This window comes from Astatotilapia calliptera, chromosome 19, assembly GCF_964374335.1.
Source record: "Astatotilapia calliptera chromosome 19, fAstCal68.1, whole genome shotgun sequence".
Classification (NCBI taxonomy): domain Eukaryota; kingdom Metazoa; phylum Chordata; class Actinopteri; order Cichliformes; family Cichlidae; genus Astatotilapia; species Astatotilapia calliptera.
The window spans coordinates 2,504,580-2,529,108 of record NC_137440.1 but is presented as its reverse complement, the minus strand read 5'-3'; the positions used below and the strand labels follow the sequence as shown (position 1 = coordinate 2,529,108).

General features: G+C 40.4%; 1 protein-coding gene and 1 long non-coding RNA gene across 3 annotated transcripts in view; both read right to left on the bottom strand.

Annotated features, from left to right (window-relative positions):
- LOC113012007 (transcription regulator protein BACH2-like) overlaps nt 1–24,529 on the bottom strand; it is a 61,948-nt gene that overhangs the window by 8,165 nt on the left and 29,254 nt on the right. The gene's annotated exons all lie outside the window — the stretch shown is intronic.
- On the bottom strand, nt 3,041–5,621 carry LOC145422300 (uncharacterized). Its single transcript, XR_013903592.1, has 4 exons — nt 5,481–5,621; nt 3,916–4,003; nt 3,557–3,617; nt 3,041–3,277 (listed from the first exon to the last, which is right to left on the bottom strand). It is a non-coding gene; the product is annotated as an uncharacterized LOC145422300 (long non-coding RNA).

Sequence of the window (24,529 nt, the reverse complement as noted above, 5' to 3'; positions counted from 1 at the left end):
ATAGGCTCCAGCGCCCCCCACGACCCTGAAAAGGATAAGCGTAGCGAATGGATGGATTGTCTGGATCCCTTCACTTCTTACCGTTATTCATCCTTCAACTCTTTTGCATTAGGTTTACTTTAGAGTGGAGTTGTTAAGTGTGAATGTGATGGACAGGGTTTTTGACACAGTTACAAAATGTATACGTTTACTCTATGTGGGTGTGTGTATGTGCTTGTTCAGTAACATGTATGTATAATGGTATGCATATAACATAAGTCTATTGTGAGCTAGCATCGTCTACAGCTCTCTATTGTTGAGATAGGTGGGAAAGTGTATTACCTGTCATCACATCTTCAGAGAAGGTAAAAGGTCTTAACATCCAGCCTTTTAGGTTAAAATACAGAGTGCTAAAACAGAGTTTATCTATACATGCTCTTGCTAATAATAAATCATCTTTATTCTTAGTTAACAATATAATGAAAGTAGAAGTCTGATTAATATTTTGAACGAGAAATGCATTTTAAATAATGACAGCGTCTGTTTTAATGCTTTAAGGGATTTTGTGTGCACCGACATGACCTTGGCAGATTAGTATCGTGATCAATATACTCAATACTTGTACATGAATAGTAAAAAGAAGAATTATTCTTATGGACAATGTCAGTACTGCAGACATCCACGGCACTCTACACTGTCACACTGTTGTGTCTTGTGTAAATGTTTTCAGGTTCTCAGAACATCGCACTTCTCTTTTTCTCATGCCCATTTATACCAGTTGTTGTCACTCTTACAAATAGAAGTTGTCATGAAATTCTCTGTTAATAAAGTCTGCAATGCGATCAGCTGTGGCCAAGGCATAGTGACAAATGAATGTCCTTCACCTGAGAAATAAAAGGCTATACAACATTCTACAGTAAAATTCTGAGCACCTGAATCTAAATGTGAGCATAAACCACAAAACTTCCATCACAAAGTGGAGGGCCTTTTTTGTTTCAGCTTTTTGTGCACTTGGCAGTTTACTAGGGTATGACATGGGGTGTGAAATGTTAATGGCTTGTCAATGACATAACCGTTCCAAGATTTGAGAGTAGGAGATGGTGCAACAGCTTAAACTTATGATTTCTTTGTGGAGGGAACAGTTTGTTTCAAATTTTGTTACTTCAATGCTGATGTGGAGGTTTGTCTGAGTGTTGGTGACCTTGTGCTGTGTCCACTGAGGTTGAGGAAACGTGGTTAGGAGACAGGAGGTAACTTTTAGGGCTATTTAACCTTATCCCTTAGTGACTCAATGGAGGAAACGTCTGGAGGAAAAGTTGCTTAAAAAGTGTTGCCAATGCTTATCTACACTGAAAGCAAGTCAAGCCCCCTCAACCCCCTCATTGAGATCATTAACAAGACTGGCTATGGATATTGTCTATGGAATAGTGCAATCATTAGCCACCTCCTCTACATTGATGGCACCAAGCTGTATGCCAGGAGTGACCAAGATATCAATTTACTGATGCATACCACTAGAATCTACAGCAATGAGCTGGGATAATAAAGTGTCCAAAGGAGGAAACAGAAGCCACTGACATCAAGACACAGAAGCTCCTCACCATGCATGGAGGGTTTCACCCCAAGTCCAGCACCCTGAGACTATACGCTAAGCAGAAGGAAGGAGGCTTAAAACTAGTGAATGTCACAACCACTATCCAGGATTAAACAACAAAGATCCATGAGGGAGAGTACCTGAGCTTGAAGGTTAAAGACCGACCGACTACAGGGCAAGGGGGGAATTATATACACGCATTCACGCACACACACATATATATAAATCAACTCCACACTATGTGCCTATATTTTAATTAAACAACAAACAAAAAAAAAAACAATACAATGACAAAGTTCAGGCATGCTCATGGGTGTTGGTTGCCACAACAACAAAGAGACAACTGCAAATACTGATTGGTTTTGTTGTATACATGCTGTATTTCCTTACCAAAGCATTTCAGTACAGTACAACATTCATGTTGTATTACATGCCTCAGTGCAACATGGAGGCATGTAAGGCAGATTGCAATCACATAACTATATTCATCATTATGACAGATCTGGGGCATTACAGTGCTAGCCAGTGGTTCCCTAATGAGCATAGGAGTGGCAGTAACTAGGAGACTACTTCCATTAATACTCTTGCCTTATGTGCCAAAAAATAGCTCAATTTCTGCCAACCCTACTGTTCCATCCATTCTCCCTACCCCTCTTGAGCAAGAAAGGTTATGTTTTCTCCATGTTTTTTATCTGGTATACTCTTGAACATCAACCGGCATAGACGCGCAGCTCCACCGTCTCCTTTTCATGCTTTGTTTCTCCAAAACATGAAATGGTAATCCATTCCTGCATGCAGAAATTGCATTACCAGCAGAGGGAGATAATGTATTTAAAGCCCCGAAGTCAGTAGTGAGCAAAAAACATAGCAAGTACATTTGAGGGTCCTTAATCGTCAGAATCGATTAATCTAGGCAGCTAATATGTGTGTGCATGTAAATGTGTTGATAATGTCTGTGATTATTTTCCTGTTGGCCACCTCCATCTGTTGTTACTGCAGATTACTGCAACTTCTACATATGTGTATATTTTATGTTTTAGAAAGGCAAAGTGGGAAATGGACACGGTGGACCATAATAGCGTCCACTGTTTGTAACAGAAGCAGGAATTTCTCTGTCCATCTACTGTTACATTTTACATTTTACAGGATTCAGGATGTGTTAAAACCCAAATTGCTGTGTATCAAGTGTATCCCCACATGCTTGCTATTAAAAGCCATTTTAGTCTTATAATTGTTTTCTCACAAACACATCTATGTTTATGTTGTCTATTAACTTGCAGTTGTTTACAAAAATCAATTCATTATAAAAATCTCAAATAACTATGAGAAAAACTGAATGTTCACCTGCGCATGTTCTTTTCCCACTGTTATTCTTGTATATGTACTGCTGTGTGCTGTGGTGCATGGGGAAGCTGTACTCTCTCAGAGATAACAGTACATTAAAAAAAAGAGTGACCTGAAACCAAGAGGAGAAAAATCATTCTTTATTTTAAAACAAGATTAATATAATCATCGATTAAAACAACAACAAATACAGCAAATCATATTCAAGTAATAAATATTTTTTCTTACAAACAAAGCCCAAAATACTGGCAAATATAGTGTTCGCTTCATAAGCTTGAAACACTCAGGGATATGAGTCTTATGGTCAGGGTGCTGCCTTAGTGCAAAGTTTTCAGGCTGAATTATCCTGAGATGCCTGAGCTGGCAGAGTTAAGAGAGAGAAAGAAAATGTTAGACATACCAGTGTAGACCTGGACGGGTAAATGCATCAGGAGATAAGGTGTGATTTCTAACAACCAATTTGAATGATGTAAATGAATTAGTTGTTGATGGTAAACAGTGTGCCATCAGTTACTATGAATTTGTGTGCTCAATATACACTAAAAAAAGAGTGTGTGGTAACATACGTAATACAGCTGTATAAAACTGCTTTATTAGATGATTCTTCTTTTCAGAGCTGGTGTCATATTTTAAACTTACCTTGTCGTTTTAGTCTCATTCTGAGTCCTCCGCCTTCCCTCTGTTTCTGTCATCAGCTGAGCTGTAACGTCACACAGATGCTAACAGTCAACTGTATACAAAACTTCTCAAAAATACTGTTTTTTTTATTTAAAGCCATATATCAGAAAAATAGCTATCAGTTTCCCTGATTGTTGTGCAGTTATCATACCAGTTTGTACATAGCAGAGGATAAATGACTTTAAACAGACCAGACAGCTTAATTCCTCAATGCTATATTTAGCTAATATTTCACTTGGTCAACACAGCAAAAAATCACAACTGAAAGCTTTTCTTTCTGATTTCATAACATTTAAAAAACCCGAGCTCAAACTTCTTACCTTCTAAAAGTGCATCTGAAACTTCGGTGCTGGCACAGCTGTTACTAACTTCCAGGAACTATTTGCGAGGCTCCATGATCCACCATTGCTGTAAAAAATGGTCCATTGGAGTGAATGGAGATGACAAGACTGTAGTTTCAACAGCTTTGCTATGTATGGCTTTCTGCATTTGAACTGAAACAATGCTGCCCCTTAATCGCCTGGCTGGTGTTTCAGTGCCTGTAACTTCTTATAACTAAAGTACCTGGACCTTTCACCCAGGAACATAAGAAAATGTTTTTTCAGATTGCTGGGTAGCTATTTTGACATATTTGACTTTTTTTAAAAAAAAAAATAAGACAGAAAGAAAAAGAAAAGAGAGAAAGAAGGAAGCTGTGTACTTTAAAGTAAGCAAACAGATTTTACTTATCTACCTGTATGTTTATGTTTAGTCCTGTTAAGCCACATCTGTAAGCTGTCACTTCTATTTGTTTTTAACTCACTCAGATCTTTATTGCTTTATAATGAGTCTTTTGACAATATTTTAACCGACCAGTTAATAAAACATTATTAACCAGTTATTAAGTTATTTCTTTCAATACTTTTCCAAATAATTTTGGAATGAGAAAAAGATAGAGAGGGAGATAACTAAGTTCTCAAAAGGCAGATGCCATGTAAAGGTAAATGCACTGGTCCTTGAATAGCACTTTTTTTTTTTTACTGTACTTGAGCACTCAAATCACTACATACAACACAGCTCATTCACCCATTCTTACAAGCACTTGTATGTATGCAGGCAGCACAATGGCACAGTGGTTAGCACTGTTGCCTCACAGACAAAGACATGCACTTTGTGGGGATGGGTTAATTGAAAAGTCTAAATTGCCCATAGGAGTGAATGTGAGTGCGAATGGTTGTCTGTCCCTGTGTGTTGGCCCTGCGACAGACTGGCGACCTGTCCAGGGTGTACCCCGCCTCCCGCCCTATGACAGCTGGGATAGACTCCAGCATCCCCCTGCGACCCTGAAAAGGATAAGCGGAAGCAAATGGATGGATGGATGATAGATGCATCAGAGAGCCACTTGGGATTCAGTATCTTGTCAAATTAAACTTGAATGCAACAAACCTTCTGATTAGTAGATAATCTACTTCCTGAGCTACAACCACCCCTATGTACTATAATACTGCTGTAATACAACATTACTTTTTAGTACATTTAAATTTGCTATATTTGTCCTTCAAAACATTTTAAAATGAAGAAAGAATCTACTGCTGGCATAAGACCCGTTCATTGCTGCCCTTAAAACCACACTGTGGTTAAATGACAAATTACCGAATGATGCGAGTTACTTTTAAAATGACAACGCACTTCCTGTATCTCAAGATTTAATTCTGTTAACAAACAAACCACAAGAGAAAACTTCTGAAATAAAAATGTTACCTGCCAAATTACTTTTAATGAGTCATACAAACAAAGCAGAACAACAAATAAAAGCATTTAAACCAAGACTATCCTAAATTTAGAGTCTCAGTGAGCATGCAAAGTTCTGTTGGTCAAAGATGTTTGGACATTTGTAGACACCTACCTCTCCTTTTTGCTGTGGTCTTGGCCAACACCGTATTACACACTCAATACCATTTTTAATACTGCAGAGAAAATTCTGACCCCATCCTGCAAAACCACAAGTGACAGTGAAGAAGTCACATTAAGTTTACTTCTTACTTCTTCTTCTTTAATTAATTTTCCCAATTATTTAAATAAATATTTAAGATTAAGTTCACAAATTATTGTGATAATTATTATTTAGATAAATATAATTATTTACATAATTCCTTTAGAACTTAACAAAGGGTAAAACTGTAAAATTCCTTTAAATTTTAATAATTAAATGCATCTGTCTGGAGCAGTGCTATGCATTTCTGATCTGTCAGGAAGCGTGGGATGAGGCAAATACAGCACTCAGAACCCAGCAGACTAAAGTGAAAACTAACCTTTAATAAAGTTGTATACAGATGTCAATGATACAGTAAAACACAGGTTCGCAGAGGGAAAAAAATCCAGCAAACACTAAATTTCTCCAGACTACAGGGATTATATGACAGAAGGTTCACAAACAATCTGAAAAAAAAAAATCCAAAGAAAATAGGTTCTAAATACACACAAGGGAATTAAGGTAAGTAGAGATGGGAAATAAAGTACAGCTAAAACTAATTAACACAGTGATACAAATGGAAGAAAACTGAATGCAACATACAACAACAGACAGTTGACTAACAAAATAAAATAGGAAGGGAGAAACAATCATTTCAAACAGGGAGGAACGGACTACAGATTGAATAATAATAAGGGCTGCACATATGCATTTCGGAATAAAAACACTGTGGTATAATAGCTAGCTAATGCTACTGAATTTAGGTTAGAAATACTTGCCTTGCAGATGCACTACGTTCCGTGGTGCCCACTGCTGACTGTGAATGGTCCTTTTTTCTCACTCTAAACTCACTATTGTTACTTTTATAAAAACATTTTTAAAATGTTCCCCCGTTCATGCTGCTTATCTGAAAAAACGCTATAAGATGACACTAAATTATATTGTATTTTTAATAATGCGAGCCTGTAATTTTGCAGGCATCTTATATATATTGCTCAAACTCAATAAACTTGCAGATTCATTAAGAATAATATAGACTATGCATGCTATTGCAATAGTATTAGAAAGGCAATGCATTTCTATTATTATTACTTAATAGAAAATAATATAATAATACTATATTATTTTAAGATAGGCAAGTAAAATTAAATACACCATTTGTGATATTACCATACCTTTTAACAGTTTACTAATTCTTGCAGATATTATGTCCTAATGATCGTAGCGTATGTATATATGTATGTTTGTATATTCCCCATCTCCTTTTAGACTAGTTGACCAAGCTTGATGAAACTTTGCTTAAACAATGCCTAAAGCAATGTGAATGCCAACATCTATATGACGTATATAAGTATTTCATACACATCACAAAAATATATTTGACAGCTCAACTGAGCACCAAATGGAATACCATAGTATAAAGAGGAACGTCAGAATACAGAATGAAATTTCAGATTGGAGTAGTGCCCCAATAATATGTATCATAGCATCATACTATAATGATTTATATGCAAGTTCTTTAAACTTAAGATGAAGAAAAACTACAATATCTACAGTTACGCCATTATAAATAAGGATAAGTTGAGTTCATGGAGTTTTGTGATTTCTTTGTGTTGTAATTGTAACCCAGTGAGTTTACACGACTCAGTAATGCACTACAACATTGTTATTGTTAATTGTGATTCATCATTACTCTGTTAATCACTGAGTTGAGCTAAAGTAAATCAATAATAAAATATAAATAATATAAATATAAAAATAAAACTCCAGAGAGTATATTTGACACCCCTACTGGTTAGGAAGGAACAAGCCCCGCCTTCCCCTGCTCTGTACGGTAGTGATGGGATTTCTGGCTCTTTTTAGAGAACCGGCTCTTTCGGCTCGGCTCACTAAAAAGAGTTTTGTTGTGTTTTGTTGCTTTAATTAATTAATTTTCAACAACAATATAAAATTATGCACAAAAGGAATTAGTAATGTAAAAAAACGTGGTTTTCTTTATGTATTGTTGAGCTAGTTAATAGGTATGCCCTCATTGTCATCTGTTGTGATTTTATTTTGAAAGGATGCTTCCTGTTATGCTGCGGAGTATACACGAGAGTTCAATAAACAAAGTCACCTTTTGGTGTGAATGTTCCGGTAAAAGCCGATGCCCCACGTGTGATTATTCCTCCGTCTAGACAATAAGTATCTTCAATATTCATGCAGATTCTGCTGGAAGACCCGTCTCTGCTAACAGGTTATGGGCCCAGGAAAATATTGAAGCTACGCCAGGGGAAAGTTTACCACCAGAAAAGTCGCAAGGTACAGCGTGTTCGGTGAGGACTAGCATGCTAAGTTAGCACCATGAGTAAGCGTGCAGGTGAACCCAGTGGCCGATGGGTAAGGTTGGTTTTTGACGGAGACGAGAAGAATTATGAACTGTGGGAGACAAGTTTTTTGGGACATCTTAGATTACAAGGTCTGAAAGACACAATATTTAAAAGTGATGACGAAGATGAGGACGACGAAGATAAGAATGCCCAGGCCTATGCAGAGAGAAAGAAGCTGTCGATGATGGACGCGAGGCACTGAAAATTTTACGAGACTATTATGCGGGAAAAGGTAAACCAAGAATTATCAGCCTTTATCAGCCTTTATCAGAGAAGTCAGAGAACTGACTTCTCTGAAGAAAGCAAGCAGTGAAAGCGTCACCGAGTACATCATACGCGCAGAGACATTTATTACAGCCCTGAGAAATGCTGGAGAGACACTTAGTGATGGTCTGCTTGTAGCGATGGTGTTAAAATGTTTACCAGAAGCATTTAAACCTTTTTCTCTTCACATTACGCAAAGTGAATCAGAAATCAAGTTTGCGGAATTTAAAACAAAACTCCGCAGCTAACAACAAGAACAAGAGGATAACATCATGAAGGCGAGAGTGCAACCCAACGCGAGACCCGCAGCAGCTGCTAGTGATCACAGGAGAGACATGTCAGACATAGTCTGTTTTAAGTGTGGCCAGCGGGGACACAAGGCCAGAGCATGCCGCTACAAACAGTGGTGCGGTCACTGTAGAAGCAACACCCATCGAGAGTCAACTTGCAGGAGACGACAACGGAATGATGAAGCGCGCACAGCCTCGGAGGAGGGCGGCAACGCAGAGAGCGACGACGCCTATGTCTTCCGGATGAGCGATGACTACGCGGTATGAGGTGCCGTAAGGGACATTATTACTGAAACACTCTCACACACACTACTGAAATTTTAGCTCTCACACACACTACTGAAACGCTCTCACACACACTACTGAAACGCTGTCACACACACTACTGAAATTTTAGCTCTCACACACACAACTGAAACGCTCTCACACACACTACTGAAACGCTCTCATACACACTACTGAAATGCTCTCACACACACTACTGAAACGCTCTCATACACACTACTGAAATGCTCTCACACACACTACTGAAACGCTCTCACACACACCACTGAAATTTTAGCTCTCACGCACACTACTGAAACGCTCTCACACACACTACTGAAACGCTGTCACACACACTACTGAAATTTTAGCTCTCACACACACAACTGAAACGCTCTCACACACACTACTGAAACGCTCTCATACACACTACTGAAATGCTCTCACACACACTACTGAAACGCTCTCATACACACTACTGAAATGCTCTCACACACACTACTGAAACGCTCTCACACACACCACTGAAATTTTAGCTCTCACACACACTACTGAAACGCTCTCATACACACTACTGAAATGCTCTCACACACACTACTGAAACGCTCTCACACACACCACTGAAATTTTAGCTCTCACGCACACTACTGAAATGCTCTCACACACACTACTGAAATGCTCTCACACACACCACTGAAATTTTAGCTCTCACACACACAACTGAAACGCTCTCACACACACTACTGAAACGCTCTCATACACACTACTGAAACGCTCTCACACACACAACTGAAACGCTCTCATACACACTACTGAAACGCTCTCACACACACTACTGAAACGCTCTCACACACACCACTGAAATTTTAGCTCTCACGCACACTACTGAAACGCTCTCACACACACTACTGAAACGCTCTCACACACACTACTGAAACGCTCTCACACACACAACTGAAACGCTCTCACACACACTACTGAAACGCTCTCACACACACTACTGAAACGCTCTCACACACACAACTGAAACGCTCTCACACACACTACTGAAATGCTCTCACACACACTACTGAAACGCTCTCACACACACAACTGAAACGCTCTCACACACACTACTGAAACGCTCTCACACACACTACTGAAACGCTCTCACACACACTACTGAAACGCTCTCACACACACTACTGAAACGCTCTCATACACACTACTGAAACGCTCTCACACACACAACTGAAACGCTCTCACACTCACTACTGAAACGCTCTCACACACACTACTGAAACGCTCTCACACACACTACTGAAACGCTCTCACACACACTACTGAAACGCTCTCACACACACAACTGAAACGCTCTCACACACACTACTGAAACGCTCTCACACACACCACTGAAACCAGAGGCATTTCTGCTGAACAGGAAGTTGTTTCCTGACAAGGAAACTGATGGAAAAAGTGGTATATTTCAAAACACTACAAGGATTTCTACTCAGCAACCTGCTAGTACAGCAGTCCCCAACTTTTTTGCGCCACGTAAACGATATAAAAATAAAAAAACGATAAATACCATGAAAACCATAAATAGAAATGTGTTCGAATTTTTGTGGAGGAATAAAACCCATTACATAGAAAGATCTCAGCTTGTGAAGGGATACAATAAAGGTGGTATCAAAACTCCAGAATTGGAATTTATGGTTGGCACCCTTAGAATTAAATGGTTAAAATCTTGTCTGTCACAGCCAGACTCTACTTAGCTCCACATCCCATGATTCTTGTTTAATAAAATAGTATACAGGATTAGACTTTATTTTGAAATGTGATTTTGCGGCAAATAAAATCCCCATAAAGATATCAAACTTTCCAAAACAGACGTTGCATATTTGGGAAAATGAGATTTACCCACAACTTCTCCCCACAATTCAACCTTATGGAATAATAGGGTAATAACACTTAATCAAAAATCAATTTTCAAGAGTGACTGGTTTGAACAAAAATATTATATTCATAACAGATTTGTTGGATGATAACGGTGTCATTCTAAGTTACACAGACTTTTCAGAAAAATATTGTCTAAACTGTTCTCAAAGAGAATATAACAAATTTTGTGAACTGGTCCCACTGCCTCTGCTTCATTTGATTAAAATTTTTATGATATACAATAATTTCTCATCAGTGCTCCCAAATTTATTGCCAGGGCAATGTCAGCTGTTTGATAAAAATGCAATAAGAAATTTGTTAGTAGTTTCTTCAAAGACAAAATATTTCATAGTTACAACAGAATGGTTACATGGCATGGTTCTAATTTAGTTATTTCATATACACTGGATAAAGCATACTAAAAATTTATGAAATACCCTATTCTACCTAAAGTTAAAGAAACACACTTTAAACAAAACTAATACTGTGGCAGAATTTCTAAAAAAAAAAAGAGATTTGGCTTTGAGGTGGATCAGTGTTCTTTTTGAACTGATGAAAATGAAACCCTAGAACATCTTTTTTTTTCCTATGCCCTATCACACAATGTATTTGGTGCAACTTAAAAAATTGGATTTCCCTAAATATTAATGATGTGCCACTGTTTGAATTACATCATAATTTTTTTTTATATGGATCATCTAGCATTGGATGTCTCAGACATTATTAACATCATCATACTTTTGAGTAAATATCATATCCATTGTGCTAAATGGAGGAACGCTAAGCCTTCTCTCCCTGGTTTTTTTGATGATTTTAAGATATTTTTCTTTGCTAAAAAAGACAAAAAGCACATATGCCAAAAAAATAACCAGGATAATGCACGTCTCCCGCTATTCTAAATTTTGACTTATGCTGAGGCTAATATATTGTTAAGTAATGCAGCTGTCTCACTAAGGTCCAGAATCGATTTGTTCCACGATTCGATTCAATTCAATTCGATTTGATTATGGGGAATTTTGACAGTCAGAAATATTATAATTCAGATCAGTACGTTTACATATTTTTGTATTTAAAAAAAGGAAGCTGACACACGCAAGACTTTATCAAAGGTGTGAGCATCACAGCAGATGCCTTTGTGTCAAAGTAGCTGAAGATAAAACACAGAAAAACATGAAGGTGATTTTCCTGGCCTGGGATTTTATAAAAAATATTCTGCAGTACATCAAAAACGAAAGAAAACCATTAATCAACATATGAACGTTACCTCTGACGTTACAGCGGTTTTATTAGAGACACGGCTAACGTTTTGCATTTTGCATAATTTTAAAAAGTTTAAATTTATTCAGTATTGAACGGCAGAAATTAGGTTTTCTTTTCGGAAGTAAGTAAAAGGGGAAAAAAAGCAGCGGCCGACAGCCTGTAAACAACAGTAGACTTGTGCCTAACAAGCAAGCGAATAATACAGAAAACAGATTTTTAGACGGGAAACTGTTCTTGAAGTACAGAGAGAGAGAAAGAGAGGGCTGTGCATGACGTGCGATTTTATCGTGGTGGAAGCAAAACAGTGAGGGAATTCATGACGATGTTTATGTGAAGCGCAGTTTGGATCTTCTTTTGCTGCTGGTTCAGTCAATATTGTTTGGAGAGAGATAAAACTAACAGCTTTAGAATCGGCGCAAAAACGGCGTGAAAACAAAGCGCGGACCTGCTGACAGATCAGAGTCAGCGAGCTGTCGGCTTTCAGCCCCGACCGTGTCCGTGCTGTCGGGTGAGAAAGGCGACATCTCACTGATTCTGATCCGCGGGTCGCGCTGTGTGTTCACGTCTTTGTGCAGAAGCCGTGTACCTGCTCTCATTTACTGTCTTAGCTGTTTGGTGGTTGTTGAAATTTTGTGAGGTTTCACCAGAGATTCTGGCATTTCGGGCAAAATAAATTTATATTAAAAAATCGATTCAGGATTTTAATGAATCGATTTCACGTTATCCAAGCCAGAATCGATTTTAATCAATAAATCGATTATAAAAACCCACCCCTAACTAACAGGTTGCTGAGTAGACATCTGTGTAGTGGTTTGTTTGAAATCTAACACTTTTTCTTTCAGTTTCCTTGTCAAGAATTAACTTCCTGTTTAACTGAAATGACTTGGTTTTTCAGTAGTGTGTGTGAGAGCGTTTCAGTAGTGTGTGTGAGAGCGTTTCAGTAGTGTGTGTGAGAGTTAAAATTTCAGTAGTGTGTGTGAGAGCGTTTCAGTTGTGTGTGTGAGAGCGTTTCAGTTGTGTGTGTGAGAGCTAAAATTTCAGTAGTGTGTGTGAGAGCTAAAATTTCAGTAGTGTGTGTGAGAGCTAAAATTTCAGTAGTGTGTGTGAGAGCGTTTCAGTTGTGTGTGTGAGAGCGTTTCAGTTGTGTGTGTGAGAGCTAAAATTTCAGTAGTGTGTGTGAGAGCGTTTCAGTAGTGTGTGTGAGAGCGTTTCAGTAGTGTGTGTGAGAGCGTTTCAGTAGTGTGTGTGAGAGCTAAAATTTCAGTAGTGTGTGTGAGAGCTAAAATTTCAGTAGTGTGTGTGAGAGCTAAAATTTCAGTAGTGTGTGTGAGAGCTAAAATTTCAGTAGTGTGTGTGAGAGCGTTTCAGTTGTGTGTGTGAGAGCTAAAATTTCAGTAGTGTGTGTGAGAGCGTTTCAGTAGTGTGTGTGAGAGCGTTTCAGTAGTGTGTGTGAGAGCGTTTCAGTAGTGTGTGTGAGAGCTAAAATTTCAGTAGTGTGTGTGAGAGCTAAAATTTCAGTAGTGTGTGTGAGAGCGTTTCAGTAGTGTGTGTGAGAGCGTTTCAGTAGTGTGTGTGAGAGCTAAAATTTCAGTAGTGTGTGTGAGAGCGTTTCAGTTGTGTGTGTGAGAGCGTTTCAGTAGTGTGTGTGAGAGCGTTTCAGTTGTGTGTGTGAGAGAGTTTCAGTAGTGTGTGTGAGAGCGTTTCAGTAGTGTGTGTGAGAGTTAAAATTTCAGTAGTGTGTGTGAGAGCGTTTCAGTTGTGTGTGTGAGAGCGTTTCAGTTGTGTGTGTGAGAGCGTTTCAGTAGTGTGTGTGAGAGCTAAAATTTCAGTAGTGTGTGTGAGAGCTAAAATTTCAGTAGTGTGTGTGAGAGCTAAAATTTCAGTAGTGTGTGTGAGAGCGTTTCAGTTGTGTGTGTGAGAGCGTTTCAGTTGTGTGTGTGAGAGCTAAAATTTCAGTAGTGTGTGTGAGAGCGTTTCAGTAGTGTGTGTGAGAGCGTTTCAGTAGTGTGTGTGAGAGCGTTTCAGTAGTGTGTGTGAGAGCTAAAATTTCAGTAGTGTGTGTGAGAGCTAAAATTTCAGTAGTGTGTGTGAGAGCGTTTCAGTAGTGTGTGTGAGAGCGTTTCAGTAGTGTGTGTGAGAGCGTTTCAGTAGTGTGTGTGAGAGCTAAAATTTCAGTAGTGTGTGTGAGAGCGTTTCAGTTGTGTGTGTGAGAGCGTTTCAGTAGTGTGTGTGAGAGCGTTTCAGTTGTGTGTGTGAGAGAGTTTCAGTAGTGTGTGTGAGAGCGTTTCAGTTGTGTGTGTGAGAGCTAAAATTTCAGTAGTGTGTGTGAGAGCGTTTCAGTTGTGTGTGTGAGAGCGTTTCAGTTGTGTGTGTGAGAGCTAAAATTTCAGTAGTGTGTGTGAGAGCGTTTCAGTAGTGTGTGTGAGAGCGTTTCAGTAGTGTGTGTGAGAGCGTTTCAGTTGTGTGTGTGAGAGCGTTTCAGTTGTGTGTGTGAGAGCGTTTCAGTTGTGTGTGTGAGAGCGTTTCAGTAGTGTGTGTGAGAGCGTTTCAGTAGTGTGTGTGAGAGCGTTTCAGTAGTGTGTGTGAGAGCGTTTCAGTAGTGTGTGTGAGAGCGTTTCAGTAATAATGTCCCTTACGGCACCTCATAACGCGGAACCTCAACAGCGACAGGACATCAGGACCAAAGGCCTGATGGTGGATACTGGCGCAACATCACACATCCTGAATGATAAAACAGCGTTCAAGAAATTTAATGACGACTTCCAGCCGGGAACACACTGTGTGGAATTAGCTGATGGCACCAGGTGTAAAGGAGTGGCTGAAGGCAGAGGAGATGCAGAGGTGTGCTTGATTGACAGCAGAGGGAGACAGTGTAAAACAACACTGAAAGACGCCCTATGCATTCCCTCATTTCCACAGAATATCTTCTCTGTGAGAGCGGCCACCACGAACGGAGCTACTATCATCTTTAAGAAAGGAAGGAACGTCCTTCAACACAGAGACGGTACAAAGTTCTACATCCATGTGCACAACAGACTTTATTACCTTGAAACTGTAAGTGAGTATGATGATAAGTGTAATAATTGTTTTGATGTGCAGACATGGCACGAAATTTTGGGACATTGCAATCATAGAGACATTCTGAAGTTACAAAATGTGGTTGAAGGTATGAAAATAGAGGGGAAAACAGACAACCAAAGTTTGAACTGTGAGGTGTGTATCCAGGGAAAATTTGTCCAGACTAGGAATAGAAACCCTGAGAGAAGAGCTGAGAAACCTCTCGAGCTGGTACATACGGATCTAGCAGGGCCGATAGATCCAGAATCACGAGATGGACACAGATATGCATTATTGTTTACCGATGACTTTTCCGGTGCAGTATTTGTATATTTTCTCAAAAACAAAAGTGAAAAAATGCAGCAACTGAAATCTTTTTGGCCGATACAGCCCCACACGGGAAGGTAAAGTGTATCAGGTCAGACAACGGCACAGAGTTCATGGCAAAGAGTTACCAGGTATTGTTAAACAAACATGGAATAAGACATGAAACTTCAGCCCCATATTCCCCTCACCAGAATGGTACAGCAGAACGTGGCTGGAGAACACTTTTCGATATGCGAAGGTGCATGCTTATTGAGAGTGCCATACCAAAGGAATTATGGACGTATGCAGTTCAAACAGCAGCTATTGTGAGAAACAGGTGCTTTAACAACCGGACAGGGCAGACACCTTACTTTTTGCTGACTGGGCGGAAGCCCAATCTATCCAGAATGCGAAAGTTTGGGAGTGAGTGTTATGCTTACAAGCAAAACAAGGGTAAGCTGGATTCTAAGTGTACAAAAGGGACTTTTGTAGGCTACGACAAAAACAGTCCAGCATACAAGGTTTATTTCCCAGACAGCGCTAAAGTGCAAAAGTTTAGGCTGGTTAAGTTTTTAACCAAACACAATGAGGAAAAGCAAACACAAACTGATACGACATCTGAGGATGAAGACATACAGGTGAGGGAGAGACCAAACGTGAACAGGGAAAGCCCCAGTACCAGTTCACAGGAACCAGGTACTGACAACCAACCAGAAGTGAACAGTCAGATGCCACTTAGTGATGAGACTGAAAACTCCAGAAGGTATCCTTCTAGAACAAGAAAGAAACCAGATTATCTAAATGAATATGAGTCAGGAGAAGACATTGATGATCAAGTGCTGACTAACATAGACTACTGTTACAGACTGATAAGTAACTCACCCGTGACATTCAGTGAAGCTGTAAAGTCACCCAACTCTAGAGAGTGGAAAGCAGCTATGGATGAGGAAATGCAATCCTTAAAAGAGAACAACACCTTTACCCTAACAAGCTTGCCTGAGGGAAAGAAAGCAGTGGGGGGTAGATGGGTATATGTGAAGAAAAACAGTGGTGATGGATCAAAAAAATATAAAGCACGGTACATAGCTAAAGGTTACACCCAGTGTTTTGGGATAGACTATGATGAAACTTTTTCTCCGACTGCTAACCTGACAAGCATAAGAGTATTGATGCAGTGTGCAATACAAGAAAACCTGATTTTGCATCAGATGGATGTAAAAACTGCATACTTGCATGCACCAATAGACTTTGAAGTTTATATTGAGCAGCCAGAAGGCTATGAAGTAAAAGGAAAAACAGATGAGAAACTGGTCTACAAGCTGGAAAAGTCACTTTATGGGCTTAAACAGTCAGGCCGAAACTGGAACAGGACATTACATGACTATTTGATAGAGAACGGCTTCATGCAGAGTCCTGTAGATCATTGTGTTTACACAAGGAAAACAGGAAAAGACAAAGTGATCATGATTATATGGGTTGATGACATTATTATTGCAGCCAGTGATGAAAGGGTTTTGAAAACTGTGAAGGAAATGCTAACTGCAAGATTCAAAATGAAACATATGGAGAAACTCAAACATTTTCTTGGTATTGATTTTGAGCAAACCAAAGATTGTGTAAAAATGTCACAAGAGAGCTATGCAGAAAACATACTGGAAAGATTTCAAATGCAAGACTGTAAACCAAGATCAACTCCTTGTGAACAAAAGTTGAACTACAATGATGATGCTGAGAAAATGAACAATGTCAGAATGTACAGAGAGGCAGTAGGTAGCCTTATTTACTTGACCTCTTGCACACGACCAGATTTGAGTTTTGTTGTAAGTAAGCTGTCACAGCACTTCAAAGAACCAGCTGTGGAACATTGGACTACTGTGAAACATGTTCTAAGGTATTTGAAACAATCAAAAGACATGGGCATGTCATAGCCGTGTCTTATGGGAGTGGCTACATGCTTATCTAAATTCTCACTCTCACCTAGACTCTTGGTCCACTTTACCTTATTCCCTTTGGAGCTTAGCTGTCTGTGACAAAAAAACAATATTACAAATGGGGATTAAGAATAACCCAATCATTTATAATACAATAAGGGTCTGGGGGGAAATGCGTAAAATGTTGGGTAGAGAAGATTGCACTTCATTCTTGACTCCTTTACTGAGAAACAAAGATTTTGTTCCAGGAATGTCTCGTAGTATGTTCGATAAGTGGCACAAAAAGGGATTAAGGGTAATTGGCAATTTGTATCAAAACAACACACTGATGAACTTTGAGCAATTGCAGTCAAATTTTAATATTCCTAGAGACCATTTTTTTGGCTTTCTCCAGGTTCGTAACTTCGTTCATTCTAGAATTCCACAGTCTTCAGAAATAGTTATATATGATGATATTGAGACATTTCTTATTAAGTGAAAAGACAGAACTCATTTTATCTCAGCTTTTTATTCTCTCCTATATACTCTTAGTAGCAACACACTGAGCGCTATTTATAAATGGGAGAGAGATCTTAATAATCAATATACCGAAGAGGAGTGGAAAGGAGCCATTAACATGAGTAGTTCCACTTTTACTTGCAACCGCTTGCGAGAAACCCAATACAAAATCATACATCGCCTTTATACAGGTACTGCACTGCAGTGGTTTGTATCATATCTATCTAATAGACTCCAATTTGTGCATGTAAATGGAGAGTCCTCTTCACACACTGAGGTTAATTATGGAGTTCCACAGGGTTCAGTGCTAGGACCAATTCTGTTTACATTATACATGCTTCCCTTAGGCAGCATCATTAGAAGACATAGCATACATTTACACTGCTATGCAGATGACACCCAGCTCTATCTGTCCATGAAGCCAGATAACACACACCAATGAGTTAAACTGCAGGAATGTCTTAAAGACATAAAGACCTGGATGGCCGCTAACTTTCTGCTTCTTAATTCAGATAAAACTGAGGTTATTGTACTCGGCCCTGAAAAGCTTAGAAATATGGTATCTAAGCAGATTCTTACTCTGGATGGCATTACCTGGGCCTCCAGTAATGCTGTGAGGAACCTTGGAGTCATTTTTGACCAGGACATGTCCTTCAACGCACATATTAAACAAATATGTAAGACTGCTTTCTTCCATTCGCGCAACATCTCTAAAGTTAGAAATATCCTGTCTCAGAGTGACGCTGAAAAACTAGTTCATGCATTTATTACTTCCAGGCTGGACGACTGTAATTCATTATTATCAGGATGTCCTAAAAACTCACTGAAAAGCCTTCAGCTGATCCAAAATGCTGCAGCAAGAGTACTGACAGGGACCAGAAAGAGAGAGCATATTTCTCCTGTTTTGGCTTCCCTTCATTGGCTTCCTGTTAAGTCCAGAGTTGAATTCAAAATCCTGCTCCTCACATACAAGGTCTTAAATAATCAGGCCCCATCTTATCTTAATGACCTTGTAGTACCATATCACCCTATTAGAGCACTTCGCTCTCGCTCTGCAGGCCTACTTGTTGTTCCTAGAGTATTTAAAAGTAGAATGGGAGGGAGAGCCTTCAGTTTTCAGGCCCCTCTTCTGTGGAACCAGCTTCCAGTTTGGATTCGGGAGACAGACACTATCTCTACTTTTAAGCTTAGGCTTAAAACTTTCCTCTTTGCTAAAGCATATAGTTAGGGCTGGACCAGGTGACCCTGAATCCTCCCTTAGTTATGCTCCAATAGACGTAGGCTGCCGGGGGACTCCCATGATGCGTTGAGTTTTTCCTTTCCAGTGACCTTTCTCACTCACTATGTATTAACAGACCTCTCTGCATTGAATCATATCTGTTATTAACCTCTGTGTCTCTTCCACAGCATGTCTTTTATCCTGTCTTCCTCTCTCACCCCAACCGGTCGCAGCAGATGGCCCCGCCCCTCCCTGAGCCTGGTTCTGCCGGAGGTTTCTTCCTGTTAAAAGGGAGTTTTTCCTTCCCACTTTCGCCAAAGTGCCTTCTCATAGGGGGTCATATGATTGTTGGGTTTTTCTCTGTATCTATGAAGCGCCTTGAGGCGACTTTTGTTGTGATTTGGCGCTATATAAATTAAATTGAATTGAATTGAATTGAATTGAATATAGCTCCTAATGTCTTGCATAAGATTGTACCTCATATTTCCCATTTTTGTAGTAAATGTCAAAAAGAAACTGGCACTTTTTTACATTACTTTTGGGAATGTAAATTAATCAAAAGATTTTGGAGCTTCATATCTCAAGAACTAAGTAATATTTTTAACAATCTGATTCAAAGGGACCCTGGGTATTTTCTTCTTGGCCTAGCCTCAAAAGAAGTAACATTGAATCACTTGCAGCGCAAATTATGTGACAAACTATTGCTGGTAGCTAGTAAATGTATTCTCATTAATTGGGTTAAGGATAAACCTCCCTCTGTGACCTTGTTGTACAGAGAATTATTTAAAGTTATTCCTCACGAAAGAACTGCTGCTATTTTAGGAGGAAATGAGGGTCTCTTTCTCAATGTTTGGTCCCTTTTCTTTCTTATTTGCCAGATGCGATTAAGATGTTCTCAGTTAAATAGGAAGTAAGTGTAAAGGATAATTCATTCTTGGAGTTTATCTTTTTCTCTTTCTATATCTGTGGGTAATTGAGTGAAAATATGTTTTTTTTTTGTGTGTGTGTGTGTGTGTGGGGGGGGGGGGGGGTGGTTCTTTCTTTCTTTTCTGTTTGGTTGTTATGTTTTATGCTATTCTTGATAACGAATAAAAATTGTTTAACGAGAAACAATCAGAAGACAAGACATTGTGCTACAGGAAAAGTGACAAAGATTTGAGAGTACAAGGTCACAGTGACTCAGACTGGGCTGCAGATGTGACTGACAGGAGGAGTACTACAGGTTACTGCATAAGCCTGAATGAAGAAGGTACTTTGGTGTCATGGCGAACAAAGAAGCAGCCAACTGTTGCCTTGTCAACTTGTGAAGCAGAGTACATAGCTTTGGCAGCAACAACACAAGAATGTTTGTACTTGACACAACTGTTGCAAAGCATGTATGAGCATCAAAAGGGACCACCAAAGATTTTTTAGGACAATCAAGGGACTATTGCATTGGCAAAGAATCCTGTTAACAGACAGAGGTGTAAGCATATCGATATCAAGTATCATTTTGTGAGCTCAACAGTTAATGCTGGAAATTTGATATTGGAATATTGTTCGACAGGTCCGATGGTGGCCGATGTTATGACAAAGCCAGCAACAAAGGGGAAGTTATTGAAGTTTGAGAAATATATGTTTGGAGTGTAAACAAATAGTAAAGAAAAACTGTTTCTTTTGGAATGCATGTAAAGCTGACAACGTGAGTGCAAGTGGGGGTGTTGAGCTACTTAATAGGTATGCCCTCATTGTCATCTGTTGTGATTTTATTTTGAAAGGATGCTTCCTGTTATGCTGCGGAGTATACGCGAGAGTTCAATAAACAAAGTCACCTTTTGGTGTGAATGTTCCGGTAAAAGCCGATGCCCCACGTGTGATTATTCCTCCGTCTAGACAATAAGTATCTTCAATATTCATGCAGATTCTGCTGGAAGACCCGTCTCTGCTAACATGTATGTTTATATATAAATACTAGGGGTGCAACGATACTCATATCGATATTGAACCGTTCGATACAGTGCTTTCGGTTCGGTAAGCATATGTATTGAACAATACAAAAATGTAATTTATTTTATCAACTTTTCTTCTAACGATGCTGTCTGTGTTGAGCGCTCAGTGGATCTGCGTTCGACCAGTCCGCCTAGGCTGCACTGTCGAGCGCAGATCCACTGAGCGAAGCGCAAGCTTGCAAGACAGGAGCTAAGCTTGTTGCAACATGGCAAATTGAACCTCCCCCACCCTCATTCAGATCTGGCCTTTGGAACTATTTTGGTCTTCATGTGAAGTATGACCCTGAAGGTAAGCGCGTCATGGACAAAAGTAAAAAAGTATGTCGGATGTGCCACGCAATGCTCAATTACATGGCCCGACATAGATTACACCTGACCCCTACAGCGCCTCCTGCAGGTGGTGGGCCTACAGGGTCCATGGACTAAGATCCAGTCACCAGACACTCACCCTCAGGCACCATCCCCATGCCTGGCTCCAGGGTGGGGCCCCGGTAACCCAATCCCGGGCAGTGTGAACTGTTCCCTTGATTGTAAACTCATAGAGGTCTTTTCAATCGCTCTTTGTCTGGTACCTCACTCAGGACCAGTTGGTCATTGGGACACCCTAACAAACTCCTCCACCATGATAAGGTAGCGATTAATGGAGGGTGTATTCCAACTAAAGGGGGATCACACTCCTCAGCCTCCCTGGGAAAGTCTATGATAGGGTGCTGGTAAGGAGAGTCCGTCCATTAGTTGAACCTCGGATACAGGAGTAAAAATGCGGTTTTCCCCCTGGTCGTGGAACACTGGACCAGCTCTTTACCCTCTCGAGGATCCTGGAGTGTGCATGGGAGTTTGCCCAACCAGTCTATACAGTGGGGCAAAAAAGTATTTAGTCAGCCACCGATTGTGCAAGTTCCCCCACTTAAAATGATGACAGAGGTCAGTAATTTGCACCAGAGGCACACTTCAACTGTGAGAGACAGAATGTGAAAAAAAAATCCATGAATTCACATGGTAGGATTTGTAAAGAATTTATTCGTAAATCAGGGTGGAAAATAAGTATTTGGTCACCTCGAACAAGGAAAATCTCTGGCTCTCACAGGCCTGTAACGTCTTCTGTAAGAAGCTTTTCTGTCCCCCACTCGTTACCTGTATGAATGGCACCTGTTTGAACTCATCATCTGTATAAAAGACACCTGTCCACAGCCTCAAACAGTCAGACTCCAAACTCCGCCATGGCCAAGACCAAAGAGCTTTCGAAGGACACCAGGAAAAGTATTGTAGACCTGCACCAGACTGGGAAGAGTGAATCTACAATAGGCAAGCAGCTTGGTGTGAAAAAATCAACTGTGGGAGCAATCATCAGAAAATGGAAGACATACAAGACCACTGATAATCTCCCTCGATCTGGGGCTCCATGCAAGATCTCATCCCGTGGGGTCAAAATGATCATGAGAACGGTGAGCAAAGATCCCAGAACCACACGGGGGGACCTGGTGAATGACCTGCAGAGAGCTGGGACCAAAGTAACAAAGGTCACCATCAGTAACACACTACAACGGCAGGGAATCAAATCCCGCAGTGCCAGACGTGTTCCGCTGCTGAAGCCAGTGCATGTCCAGGCCCGTCTGAAGTTTGTCAGAGAGCACATGGATGATACAGCAGAGGATTGGGAGAATGTCATGTGGTCAGATGAAACCAAAGTAGAACTTTGTGGTATAAACTCAACTCGTCGTGTTTGGAGGAAGAAGAATACTGAGTTGCATCCCAAGAACACCATACCTACTGTGAAGCATGGGGGTGGAAACATCATGCTATGGGGCTGTTTTTCTGCCAAGGGGACAGGACGACTGATCCGTGTTAAGGACAGAATGAATGGGGCCATGTATCGTGAGATTTTGAGCCAAAACCTCCTTCCATCAGTGAGAACTTTGAAGATGAAACGAGGCTGGGTCTTCCAACATGACAATGATCCAAAACACACCGCCCGGGCAACAAAGGAGTGGCTCCGTAAGAAGCATTTGAAAGTCCTGGAGTGGCCTAGCCAGTCTCCAGACCTCAACCCCATAGAAAATCTGTGGCGGGAGTTGAAAGTCCATGTTGCTCGGCGACAGCCCCAAAACATCACTGCTCTCGAGAAGATCTGCATGGAGGAATGGGCCAAAATACCAGCTACTGTGTGTGCAAACCTGGTAAAGACCTATAGTAAACGTTTGACCTCTGTTATTGCCAACAAAGGTTATGTTACAAAGTATTGAGTTGTATTTTTGTTATTGACCAAATACTTATTTTCCACCCTGATTTACGAATAAATTCTTTACAAATCCTACCATGTGGATTCATGGATTTTTTTTTCACATTCTGTCTCTCACAGTTGAAGTGTACCTCTGGTGCAAATTATTGACCTCTGTCATCATTTTAGGTGGGGGAACTTGCACAATTGGTGGCTGACTAAATACTTTTTTGCCCCACTGTATGTGTTTTGTGGACCTGGAGAAGACCATGTCCCTCGGAGTGACCTGCTTGGGGAGTATAAGTGTTTCTGGCCCATTGCTACGGGCCATTCTATCCTTATACAACCGCATAGCTTGGTCTGCATAGCCAACATCAAGTCAGACTTGTTTCCGGGGGGTGATGGACTCCGCTAGGGCTGCCCTTTGCCACCGATTCCATTTGTAATTTTTAAAAATGAGACCACGCAAGCTTGTGGGTGGTCTCAGAATCTCATGTCTGCTTTTCGTAGATGACGTGCTTCTGTTGGCTTCATCGGGTGATGGCCTCCAGCTTGCACCGGAATGGTTCTCAGCTGAGTGTGAAGCGGTGGAAATGAGAAATCACCACCTCCTAATATGAGGCCATTGTCCTCAGGTGGGGTGCTAACTCCAGGTTAGGGATGAGTTCCTGCCCCAAGTGGAGAAGTTTAAGTATCTTGGGGTCTTGTTCACGAGTGACAGGAGTGGGTGACAACAGTCGGATTGGTGCAGTGATGTGGACGGTGTACCAGTCCGTTGTGGTGAAGAGAGAGCTGAGTGTAAAAGCGAAACTCTCAATTTACCGGTCGATCTACGTCCCTACCCTCACCCTATGGCCACGAGCTGTGGATAGTAGGGATGGGTACCGGTATCCAGTGCCATCATAAACGGTAGTAACCAGGCCGAAAAGCAGTGCACATTTCAGTGCTTTATTTCGGTGCTTTTTTTTTTCCTGAGCTGTGATACACTTTAGATTTTACGTTTCCGAGGATAGTAGGCGGGTCCAGGTACGTACGTTCTTTTAGAGCAGAGCTACAGATTAAAAATGCCCAAGGTGAAGCGGTCAAAAGTCTGGCTGTACTTCACAGCAAAATATGCAAACTCAGCAGCAACAAGTGCTTTAAGCTGATACTGTGATACTGTCAAAGGAGGTAACACCTCAAATCCGATGAAACACCTGGCCACTAGGGGTGCAACGATATTCGTATCGATATTGAACCGTTCGATACAGTGCTTTCGGTTCGGTACGCATATGTATCGAACAATACAACATTTGTAATTTATTTTATTTATTTTTATTTTATCTGCGTTCGACTACTCCGCCTAGGCTGCACTGTCGAGCGCAGATCCACTGAGCGCTCAACACAGACAGCATAGTCAGAA